We start from the raw sequence: 12,408 nt of genomic DNA on the forward strand, positions 1-12,408 counted from the left end.
TGGACTCCTCATTAACCAATCAAATTGCTCCTTTGGTCTAAGCCATTTCTAACACACTTTTACTAGACATAAACACAATTCTCTCAAGTAAATTGGAGGTGATGAGATCATGTCGCCACTTTTTATTTGGAGTCCCACGTTATTGAAGTTTTGGGTTTCTAAAGAATTGTCTTCTACGTTATTCTCATGCACAAGAGTAATAACATTTCATTGTGAAACTCTCTCTGAAAGACTTTATTTCACTACTTATGTCTTAGTTTGTTTTTTCTCTTTAAGACATTTACTACAGTATGTTCCCAAGAATAAAATATGCAAATTAACCAACTATATATTCCTATAAATTTACTTATCTCCTAAGTGAATCTGTCCAGTGTGTCTGTGCTATATCACACAAGTTCTTTACCTCTTGGGAATAAATTATTACAGTACTGAAGTTTCTTCTGTCACTTTCAAAAAATTCTACAGTATAAGGTCACAGTTATTGTTGAAATACGTTCTTTCCAAATGATACTTTCTTTATATGAGCTACTAAAGCAGTAAAGTGATCATGCAAGTGCATGTATCCAGTATCAATGCTTAACTTATGAAGAAACAATTACCAATGTCTCATGTAAAACAGATTTTTCAAGCATCTATAAAAAAGCAGATGCCTGATGTTCTGACATGTTACTTTTTTTTTTTTTTTTTTTTTTTTTTTTTTTTTTTTTGGATAGGCAGAGTTAGACAGAGAGAGAGACAGAGAGAAAGGTCTTCTTTCTGTTGGTTCACCCCCCACATGGCCGCCATAGCTGGCACACTGTGCCGATCTGAAGCCCGGAGCCAGGTGTTTCCTCCTGGTCTCCCATGTGGGTGCAGGGCTCAAGCACCTGGGCCAGCCTCCACTGCGTTCCCGGACCACAGTAGAGAGCTTTAAAATATTTTTAACTGCTCATGTTCACTTTGCTTGAAAGGCAGAGAGACAGGAGGGAGAGAGAGAGAAATCTTCCATCTTCCCCAAACACTTGCAGCAGCTCGGAATGGGCCAGGAGACTGGAACCCAATCCTGGTCTTCCACGTGGATGGCAGGTACTCAGGAGACTGGAACCCAATCCTGGTCTTCCACGTGGATGGCAGGTACTCAGGAGACTGGAACCCAATCCTGGTCTTCCACGTGGATGGCAGGTACTCAGGAGACTGGAACCCAATCCTGGTCTTCCACGTGGATGGCAGGTACTCAGGAACCCATGCAACCACTTGCTGCCTCCCACGTTGTGCATTAGTAGGAAGTGTATTGGGAGTGGAGGTAGGACTCAGATCAAGCACTCTGCTTGGCATGTGGGCACCCCAACTGGCATCTTAACCACCAAGCCAAATACTTATCCCCTAGCATGCGATTCTTAATAATAGAGTGTTGAAATATTTCTACCATATTCTCTTCTCCTTTGTGCCTTTTAGGGACAATTTCATCTTGTATGCAGAATATATTTAGAGAAGCATCTTAAAAAGTGGTCTGGCACCAAGCTAAAACATATATATATGTATAATAAACATATAATATACTATTTATATGTATATATTTGAGTTCTCTGCCAATCTTAGAATCTTTGGGAGAGGGCTCTCAGCTAACACTTAAAATATGCATGACAAGTGATGCCAATGAACTCTAAAGTTTAAGAACCATTGCTGTTTAACATGAGAGCAAAGAAAAAAAATGATAGGAAAATATTGTAAAACTATAGACGTATAACTGATGTAAAAATTCAGTTATTAAATTTGTAGTATTATTTTTTCCTACATGTTTGCATTTCAGGGGATTGTACAAAGCATCATAAGCCATTTTATATGCCTTTTGATGTACATCTGAAATGTTTTGAAATTTAAAAATAAACATCTAGTTTTAATTAAGGATGACAAGAATATGAATATCTATTAATTTTAAAGCTTCCCAAAGTTATCAAATTATGTTTATAATAGTAAAAGTCATTAAAGGAATAATGTGTACATCCTTATCACATTTGAATCTTTACTTTTACAAAGTTTTCTAAGTAACAAGTCTTTCTTTTTACTTGGTATAGCTAGCAAACACCAGCCTCTCCTTTTGTTACAGTTCCATATGAGACCTATCCTACTGGTGTCTCAGTTTCTAAAGACTTTTTTTTTTCATTAAACTACATTAAATCTTTTTAACTGAGGTTTCCCTGTTTTTTCATAAGTGAACATTTTTGTATCATTCAATTTTAATAAGAAAAATTTCTCACAGCCATTTTTTATTTATCTCTGTATGCCTCTAACAGCCAAAGCTGGGCCAGGCTGAAGCCAGGAATTCAGAGACTCCCATGTGGATGACAGGGACCCAGCTACATTAGTCAACACCTATTGCTCCTCCAGGAAGGACACTTGTAAAAAGCTGGAATTGGGCACAAAGCCAGGCCTTGAACCCAGGCCCTCTGATATGGGATGCAGGTGACCCAAGCAGTGCCTTAACCTCTGTGATAAATGCCTCCTCCCCATAGCTTTATTTGTCGTGCAAACAAGTTAGGTTCATTTGCCAACCTAATATTCCAAACTCTAAAATAAGTATATGCTTAAATGAGAGTTAGGGGACAAAGAAACTATCTTCTGAACCATGAAAAGACAGAATGTTGTGATTACCTCAGGCACTGGAAAAGAGCAAAAAGCAACATTAGTTCTAGTCGGAAAATTACAGAGAGTATTTGACCCATAAAATTAATTGATGTTTCCTACATGGCCGACTCCACTGAGACAAGGGTCTAAAAAGGAAAATGGTCAAAATTTTAGATTTGCGGGTTAACTTTCTCTGTGAAATAACTGTGTCCTGAAATGATTGAAATAATTTAAAGTTCTACCAAATCCTTAAGAGTCCATCTATTAATCAAAAAAAAATCCTCTAGTTTCCGGTTAGTTTTGATAAGTGCACTGATACTATGACAATGCACTACTGCCAATGCAGTGCTTTCAGAAGCTTCAATCGTAAGTTAAATATCTGGGACTCAAAACATGTTTTCACACAAAGACAATGATGTAAATGATGGTTCATGCCTAGATTCAATTTTTTTAAATCCACAAAATTGGGACCAGTGCTGTGGCATAGCCTTCAGTGCTGGCATCCCACATGGGCACCGGTTCATATCCAGTTGCTCCACTTTTGATCCAGCTCTCAGCTATGGCCTGAGAAAGCAGTGGAAGATGGCCCAGGTCCTTGGGCCCCTGCACTCGCATGGGAGACCCAGAAGAGAAGCTCCTGGCTTTGGATCGCACAGCTTGGGTTGTTGCAGCCATCTGGGGAGTGAAACAGCAGATGGAAGACCGCTCTCTCTCTCTCTGCCTCTCTGTTACTCTGCCTTTCAATGAAGAAAATGAATGAATCTTTAAAAAATAAAATCCACAAATTATGGCCAAATCCTACAATTTATAATTTTTTAAGGGAAAGGGTTTATTGGGGGAAACTGGACAAACTGGGGGGAAGAAGTGAAGAAGGAAAAGAGGGAGAAAGAGAGTGTAAGAGAGACAGAGAGACAGAGATCAGGAGATGGAGAGAAAAAGAGCCACGTGTTCAGGAATAGGTCCTTTGAAAACTTTGCCGGGGCGCTGGCAGGGAAGTATGAGCAGCAAATCCCATTAGGAAGGGGGTGGGGCTGACACTGGTGGTTGGGTATAACCACATATTTGAAATGAAGAATGGTAGAAAACAATTCTGTTTGGTTAAAAAAAATACCAGAGGAAATACTTTTTTATTTGTTTACTTTGAATATCAAGAAAATTAAATTTTTTTAAGTAAATGAGATTTTTTAAAAGTGGGTAGGATACTTTTCTAAACCACAGAGAAAGCGGAGTTATAAAATGAGCAGCATTCAGAACAGAGGAAAAGGAGATGTAGGGAAGGGCAAGTCTGGGTAGAGATAGAGGATGCGAGGTAAAGTCATCTGTAGTATGGGTAGCCAAGTGGTACCAACCTTGCTAATAAGCAAAGGGGTAAGCGATTGGCATACTGCTTAACATGTCACTTGGGATTCCTGGAACCCATATTAGAGTTCTGAATTCAAGTCCCAGCTCTGCTCCTGATTCCAGCTTCCTGCTGGTGCACATTCTAGAGAACAATAGATGTTGACCCAGTAGTTGGGTCCTTGCCACAAAAACATGGAAGACTTAGGTTGATCTCCCTGCTTCTAGCTTGGGTCTGGCCAAGCCCCCGCTATTGCAAGTATCTGGAGAGTGAACCAACAGATGGGAGACCTCTAGCTGTCTCTTTCTCTCCCTCTCTTCCTTTCTTACAATAAAATAAATGAGTAAAAAATTTAAAAAATAAAAAGGCTCATTAATGCTTATTGCTCAGAACAAATCAGTTCTTTGGGAAAATGAGAAAACACTTAGCACAGTTACATATCCATTTAGTATGTGTAAGGAAATGGTTAAGCAAAATCCAATGAGTGGCCAGCGCCGCAGCTCAATAGGCTAATCCTCCGCCTGCAGCGCTGGCACACCGGGTTCTAGTTCCTGTTAGGGTGCCAGATTCTGTCCCGGTTGCTCCTCTTCTAGTCCAGCTCTCTGCTGTGGCCAGGGAGGACAGTGGAGGATGGCCCAAGTCCTTGGGCCCTGCACCCGCATGGGAGACCAGGAGAAGCATCTGACTCCTGGCTTTGGATCAGCGCGGTGTGCCACCATAGCAGCCATTGGAGGGTGAACCAATGGCAAAAGAAGACCTTTCTCTCTGTCTCTCTCTCTCACTGTCCACTCTGCCTGTCAAAAAAAAAAAAAAAATTCCAGTGAGCATTGGTAAATGTTATAAAGAGGAAACTGGTGAGTTACTGACCAACTACAAATGGCCTTTTCTCTGAATTGTTTAACTTCTCACTCAAGATTTCATTCAACTCCACTCTCTAAGGACTTCTATTCTTTGTGTCTTTCAAAGAGTTTAACCTCTAGTATTCAATGATATAAGTTTGCTGTCTTTATCCATGTTGTTGTTGATTGAATTTACCAAAATTTTTTCTCTATCTGTTTTTAGTTGCCATGCAGAGTTTGTTACTTTAACCATACATTAGGACACAAACAATAGTTTGTGCTATTTGGTGTTTGGTATTTTATATTCTACTATTTATCTTCATTCTGTGTTCATTAATGTGGCTAGCTGGAGTGAACAGGTGGCATTTGTCCCTAACAATAGAGGGCCAGGAGTGTGGATAACCCAGGGAATGAAACCCAGACAAGGAGTTTCTGTGTCTTTCCTCTGTCCCTTATATTTCAGGGGCTTCTTAGCAGCCCTAAGTAATGTTATCTCAATCTCATTTAGGAAGTTTGGCTGTCATCCCCAAACTGTTTTCTCACCTACATGGGAAACCTAGATTGAGTTCCCAGTTCCCTGATTCTGCCTAGCCCAACCATAGGCATTGTGAACATTTGGAAAGTAAACCAGCAAATAAAGTGTCTCTTCTCTTTTCTCTCACTCCTTCTCTCCCTCTACTTCTCAAATAAAAAGAAAACATATATATATTATATAACATAATATATAATTATTATATATTACAATTAAAATTATATATTAAAATTATATAATATAATATATTACATATATTACACATGTAATGCTGTGCCATCAGCTGTTGTCACATATAACTTGTTTGACAGTGTTCCCTGCACTTAGTTTTCCAGTCAGTCAATCCTCATCTCCTACTCCCTGGTTCAACATGTCTTGTCCAACATAGAACCTGAGTTCATGTATTTATTTATTCAGCAAGGATTTTGGTAACCCCTACAATGCCAGTCACTCTTCCAAGCCTCTTGTCTAGATCTCTGTTCTGTTCTTTTTTTTTTTTTTTTAAAGTTTAGTGTTATTTTTAATTTGAAAGGCAGAAAGAGAAAGATCTTCTGTCTGCTGGCTACTCCCCAAATGGATATAACAGCCAGGGCTGGGCCAGGCAGAAGCCAGGAGCCTGCAACTCTATATGAACTTCTACCAGGGTGGGCGGGACCCATGCATTTGGGTCATCATTCACTGCTTTTCCACTCATTAACAGGAGCTGGATTGGAGAGCTTAAGCTGGCACTCTGATATGGAATGCTACTGTTGCAAGCTTAACCCTCTGTGCCAAAAAGCCAGCACCAGGTCCATGTTCTTACGGAGACTTCATTTTAATGGAGAGGTAGATTATTAAGTAATAAATATGTAGACAATTGTACCCACCAGAATACTTCATCCCATCACTTGAATCATATTTTACTCTTAGTTAATCCTCCATGTTTGTGTCCAGTGATCCTATTCTTTATTTCACCCTCATGGATTTTTACTGTTTTCGGTCATTCATTTAAATCAAATCTGATCTCCTTACCTCTTTTAAGGCTTTCTACTGTCTTAAATGAAAGGGACATGGAAATGCATAAATTTACCTAATAGATGGACTGAATTATCTGAGAAATTTAACCTAGGTAGTTGGCCAAGTAGCTGCAATATAGACATTATGGAATCCATTGCTCCACAGTGCAGGCCTGCAAAGCATCTTTTCTGTTGCTGAAATTGTTTTTAATTACATTTTCCAGTGACTAAGTATCCTATTCTGACACATCGGAATAAATCTTTCGTTCTGCCTGTCTGGCAAAGTAACTTTGGTATGGATTAAGTGAGACTTGCTACTCTTAAATTCAATAAGGATTGTACCTATCTGCTCAATATAAAAAGAATAAAATTCTGAGAATTCATCGTGGCAGTAGGAAGGAAAATTACTGAATTGAGGATACTGGATACAAAGCAGGAAATAGATAATAAGAAAAGAACACATGGCAACTTTTAAGAATGTAGACATTCTTTAATTTAAGAAAAGATAACACAGTAACTGGAAAGAACCATAGGAATTGGACATTAATTCTTAGTAACTTCCCTTAAACTAATTATCATTTAAAATAATTATCAGTTAAAAATAAGCTAATCACATTGAAAAGCAACATTTAATTAGAGTAGGACCACTCTAACTTAATAATAAAAATGGCTTTCCCATTTCCTTATGCTGATATTTATTTCAGCCTAATGAAGTATTTTATAGACAAGTTAAATTCTTTTTTTAAGGTACTATAATAATGAACTCCAGAAAGATGTCTCTCTTACTCCATTCAGGTCACTGTAACAAGATACCATAGTCTAGCTAGCTTATAAACAACAGACATTTATTTCTCACGGTTCTGTGGGCTGGGATATCCAAGATCAGATTTCCAGCCAAGCTTTTTGCCTGATGAACGTCTGCTTCCTAGACAGATGTCTTTTCATTGAAACCTCACATAGCACAAGCAGTGGAGGATTCCCTCTCGGTCCTCTGGTATAAGGGCACTCATCCCAAAGAGCCCTAACCTCCCAATACCTTCACACTGGGCTTAGGATTTTTACATAGGAACTTGTAGGGAGACACAATAACATTTTGATCACAACTCTGTTCTTTTTCTAAAGTAGTTTTCCCGGAACACTGTTCTTGAAACAGTTGCTAATTGTACTGTATATACCTAGATTAATCACTTAGTGACAATTTGTTTCATATCAACCATTCTGGTAGACTGAAGGTGAGATACTCACCACCAGTTTGTTTGTTTGTTCATTTATTTATTTATATTTTAAAATATATATCTCAACAGTAATTGTTATTATAAATAGTCTCCCAAGAACTAGAAAGGAAGAATTCAAAGCAGAATAAAAATGCAAAGAGCTGATATCTTAATCAAGCAGGAGATGTAGTGGGTTGCTTATCAAGTTTCCAAAGGCTAATGGAGTTGGGACCCAGCAGGTTGGTAACCTGAAACTGAAAACTTAAAAAATCCATAACTCTAGTAAGTAGACTTGTTCAATGATGAAGCAACAAGAAAATTGCACCCACTGATCTGGGGAAGTTTCTAAGCTCATTTTCCTGAGAACCTAGAAGGAATAGTAAAGGAAAAAAAATAGCTCTTCTATGACTAATCAAAATACCAGGCTCTAGCATGACCAGTAGGAAGCTTTAATATATGTTTTTTCACAATGCATGAATTTTCCAAACTGTAATTTATATACTAATCAAAACCTATAATTGTGTATGGAAACATATCTGAGTAGGGCACATAAGCCCCTTTCAGAGGAGAACAAAATAAGAAGCACCCTGAAAACAAGTTTACAATTAAATAATCAAGATAAAACTCTGCATAATTGCCAAACATAACAAAAATTATGTAAACACAACAAAAACAGTAGAATCCTAAAAACTTGGTATAAAAACACTTTTTTAAAAATCATAAACTTTTAAAACAGTGATTGCAAGGAAAATGGAATCATCTCTCCCTCCTCCTTCCGTGTATCTTTGTTTTCCTTTCTCCCTTCCAGACACAGTTTTTCAGTAGAGTAGTACTGTCCCTCTACCTTATTGAACACACATAGCAATTACTGAATGGCTTATCAGAGTGTGCCTCTATTTATTACAAAAACCTAGAATCCTAGGACAGATTAGCTACAAAGACAAATTATTAAAACAGCTGCTAAGAAGTTTGTGTAAATAGTTTTACTACATCTTAAGTTAGACAGAAACTTTACAAAGCACTCACAACTCTCTGTACCTGTCACGGGATCTTATGCTCTGGAAAGAATGTACCAAGACAATTAAAAATCCAGAGCACCCTAACATTATAGAGACATATATGCACTATAGAAAAGCCATTCTATTTACTTCTTGAAGTTAATGTGTTCATTTGTTAAGATGATCATACGTTAAAAATAATTAAGGGTGGGATCTCATAGAAGATGTATTAAAAGCTTATATTAGTGGAAGAAACACATTACAAAGATGAATTAAAATCTGCTATGAGCCGGCGCCGCGGCTCACTAGGCTAATCCTCCGCCTTGTGGCGCCAGCACACCGGGTTCTAGTCCCGGTTGGGGCGCCAGATTCTGTCCCGGTTGCCCCTCTTCCAGGCCAGCTCTCTGCTGTGGGCCGGGAGTGCAGTGGAGGATGGCCCAGGTGCTTGGGCCCTGCACCCCATGGGAGACCAGGAAAAGCACCTGGCTCCTGGCTCCTGCCATCGGATCAGCGCGGTGCGTCGGCCGCAGTGCGCCGGCCGCGGTGGCCATTGGAGAGTGAACCAACGGCAAAAGGAAGACCTTTCTCTCTCTGTCTCTCTCTCTCACTGTCCACTCTGCCTGTAAAAAAAAAAAAAAATCTGCTATGAAATATACAGGAATATTAGGTAAAGTAGTTGGGCCACCATAGCTGGCAAGTTGGACAGATGCTACTCTTAAGATAGATGTTATTCTATGATACTCAAATAGAAACCTACCAAGAGTTTTTATGGGTGTAATCAATCCGTTACATGCCTGAGTTCAAATTTAGGCCCACCATTGAAATGCAATTAAAAAACAAAGCAGAACGAGTAGCAAAACCCTAATTATTTACAATCTGTGACATAACCTTGTAAGAAAAGAATAAGGAAATTTCAAGGTATGAAAATGAGAAAAATAAGAGAAACCCAAGACATGGGTTTAAAGTAAGTACATACTTAAAAGAAACACTGTCCCCGGAAGCCCTGATGTGTTCTGCAGAAGTGAATGGTGAAATCTGTCCTTCAGGTTTTCATTAAAATACAGTTTTGATCTTATATGAAATATTTTAATGCAGTCTGCCTGACAATGTAGAAACACATTTTGTGATGCTTCCTCTCACATATTTATTCACAATAATAATAAATCTGAAGATTTTTCAAAACAGCACTATCACAATTTTCAAGGTATTAAGTTATCTTACAGTTGTGCTATTATACTCTGCATGAGCAACGTAGAGTTAAAAAAAGCTTTTAGAAACAGTTCTCTTTCTAAAATCAACTTCACATAAAGATGGCAGCTGAATACCGAGATGACCAGTTGAATCCTTTGGGTTTTGTGGTAGTTGTTTTGATTTTGTGCGGGAGGAGAAATGACCACGCCATCCTGCGAGCCCCTCCTCCACAGGTAGTGAAGGGCCATGTATTCACCATCCCTCCTGAACCTCTTCATATGTATGAATGGGCACATTCCAAGCAGAAGATGTAGTAGTGCATTATTTACACTGTTTTAGGAAGTTTAATTATAAAAGTATACTGACAATAAATCAATTTATTTGTCTTATTTACGGGTGCACATTATAAAATAAATTTTAAAAAAGAATTTCTTTATATTTACATTGGGAGGTTAAACAGTAATTTTTAAAAACTATAATTTTTATATATAATTTAATTTAATTATAAAAATTATAGCTTTTAAAAATTACTGTTTTTATATGTAATTTTTATATATAATTTTATTTAATTATAAAAATTATAGCTTTTAAAAATTACTGTTTTTATATATAATTTTTATATATAATTTAATTTAATTATAAAAATTATAGTTTTTAAAAATTACTGTTTAACCTCCCAATGTAAATATAAAGAAATTCTTACTAACTGAGCACCAAAAAGGAAACCTGTTAAAGTGAAATGAACACTATGAGAAACGGTGACTTGATCAGCCCTCACCCTGTTGATGAACAACTTAATATGTTATCCCTCTTAGTATTTTTGTTTGTTTGTTCTACTTAATACTTTTGGTTGAATACTGTAATCAATACACAATTCTTCTTAAGTGCTGAAACTTAACTGAAAAGTGATCACTGTTAAATATAAGAGTGGGAGTAAGAGAGGGAAGAGATGTGCAATTCGGAACATGCTCAAGCTGACTTACCTCAAACGGTAGAGTTAGAAACATACCAGGGGATTCCAATTCAATCCCATCAAGGTGGCATGTACCAATGCCATCTCACTAATCCCAGTGATCAATTTCTGTTCACAATTGATCATAATGATAGGACTAAGAACCAAAGGGATCACATAAACAAGACTAGTGTCTGCAAATACTAGCTGATAGAATCAAAAAGGGAGAGAACGATCCAACATGGGAAGTGAGATACACAGCAGACCCATAGAATGGCAGATGTTCTAAACAGCACTCTGGCCTCAGAATCAGCCCTTAAGGCATGCAGATCCGGCTGAAAAGCCCATGAGAGTATTTCAGGCATTGAAAGCCAAGACACTCTGGAAAAACAAAACAAAACAAAACAAAAACCTAAATGAAAGATCTCCGCGAGTGAGATCCCAGTGGAAAGAATGGGTCATCAAAGAAGGAGGTACCTTTCTCTGAAGGGAGGAGAGAACTTCCACTTTGACCATGGCCTTGTCTAAATATGATCAGAGTCAGTGAACTCAGGGGGCTTTCATAGCCTTGGCAGCTCATGACAAGAGCCTAGGATGATTACTGATGCCATTAACAAGAGTGTCAATTTGTTAAGTCAACAACTCTTGTTGTTGTAAGTAAGTCACTGTGCACTTACTCCTCATGTAGGATCTTTGTCCTTAGTGTGCTGTACATTGAGATTTAATGCTATAACTAGTACTCAAACAGTATTTTTCACTTTATGTTTCTGTGTGGGAGCAAACTGTTGAAATCTTTACTTAATGTATGCTAAACTGATCTTCTGTATATAAAGAGAATCGAAAATGAATCTTGATGTGAATGGAAGGGGAGAGGGAGTGGGAAAGGGGAGGGTTGCGGGTTGGAGGGACGTTATGGGGGGGAAGCCATTGTAATCCATAAGCTGTACTTTGGAAATTCATATTCATTAAATAAAAGTTTAAAAAAGTTTATTTTACAATGTGCACCCATAAATAAGACAAATAAATTGATTTATTGTCAGTATACTTCAAGTTATTTGGGATGCAATATGTTCTCCTGATGGAATCTCTTGAAATAAACAAAGTAAATAGCTTCAAAAAGCATTCACCTAATAAAAAAATTCTCTGAAGTTAGGAAAATTTACATTAATCTACTTTTATTTATGAGTATCTTTGTTCCTTTCATTATCAAAGCACTTTAGAGGAAGGACAAATTAGAAGGAAGGAAAAATTATTTGCAACATCATAAATTATATGCAAATATGCCCACTTTTGAACCCTGGCATTTAAGACTCACCTGGACTTCTCTGGTTGCTTATGTTGTGGACACACAGGATCATATTTCCCTATCAGTTTTAATCAAGCAAGGCAGAAATGTAACAGTTTGTGTTTTTCTACTCAAAGAAATATTTCAGGTGAATAGGGATGATTTTTTATGTTGTGCATAATTGCATCTTTATGAAAATAATCCTTGTGTTCATCAATCACAAAGCTGCTCTTGTATTGTAATCAAAGAAATTTCATTTTTATATGTAATATAACATTTAGTTTGTAGCACTCTAATGCTATGGAACTTACAACAGTTTAACAAAATCTGTTATTTCCCCAATGCTGTTTTTAGTCTATTTCTTAATGAAACTATAATAATTTCATTCATAGTTAGCACAACTTTTTTCAGTGTTTTACCGAACACTTTGTAGTGATTGAAAATTATCTTTGCTCTTAT

At 37.4% G+C, this 12,408-nt stretch overlaps 1 protein-coding gene across 6 annotated transcripts in view; it reads left to right on the forward strand.

Annotated features, from left to right (window-relative positions):
• Nucleotides 1–12,408, forward strand: part of SYT1 (synaptotagmin 1) — a 619,940-nt gene that overhangs the window by 137,267 nt on the left and 470,265 nt on the right. The window lies entirely within an intron of this gene.

This window comes from Oryctolagus cuniculus, chromosome 11 (genome assembly GCF_051225735.1).
Source record: "Oryctolagus cuniculus isolate XC-2025 breed Fujian yellow rabbit chromosome 11, ASM5122573v1, whole genome shotgun sequence".
Lineage (NCBI taxonomy): Eukaryota > Metazoa > Chordata > Mammalia > Lagomorpha > Leporidae > Oryctolagus > Oryctolagus cuniculus.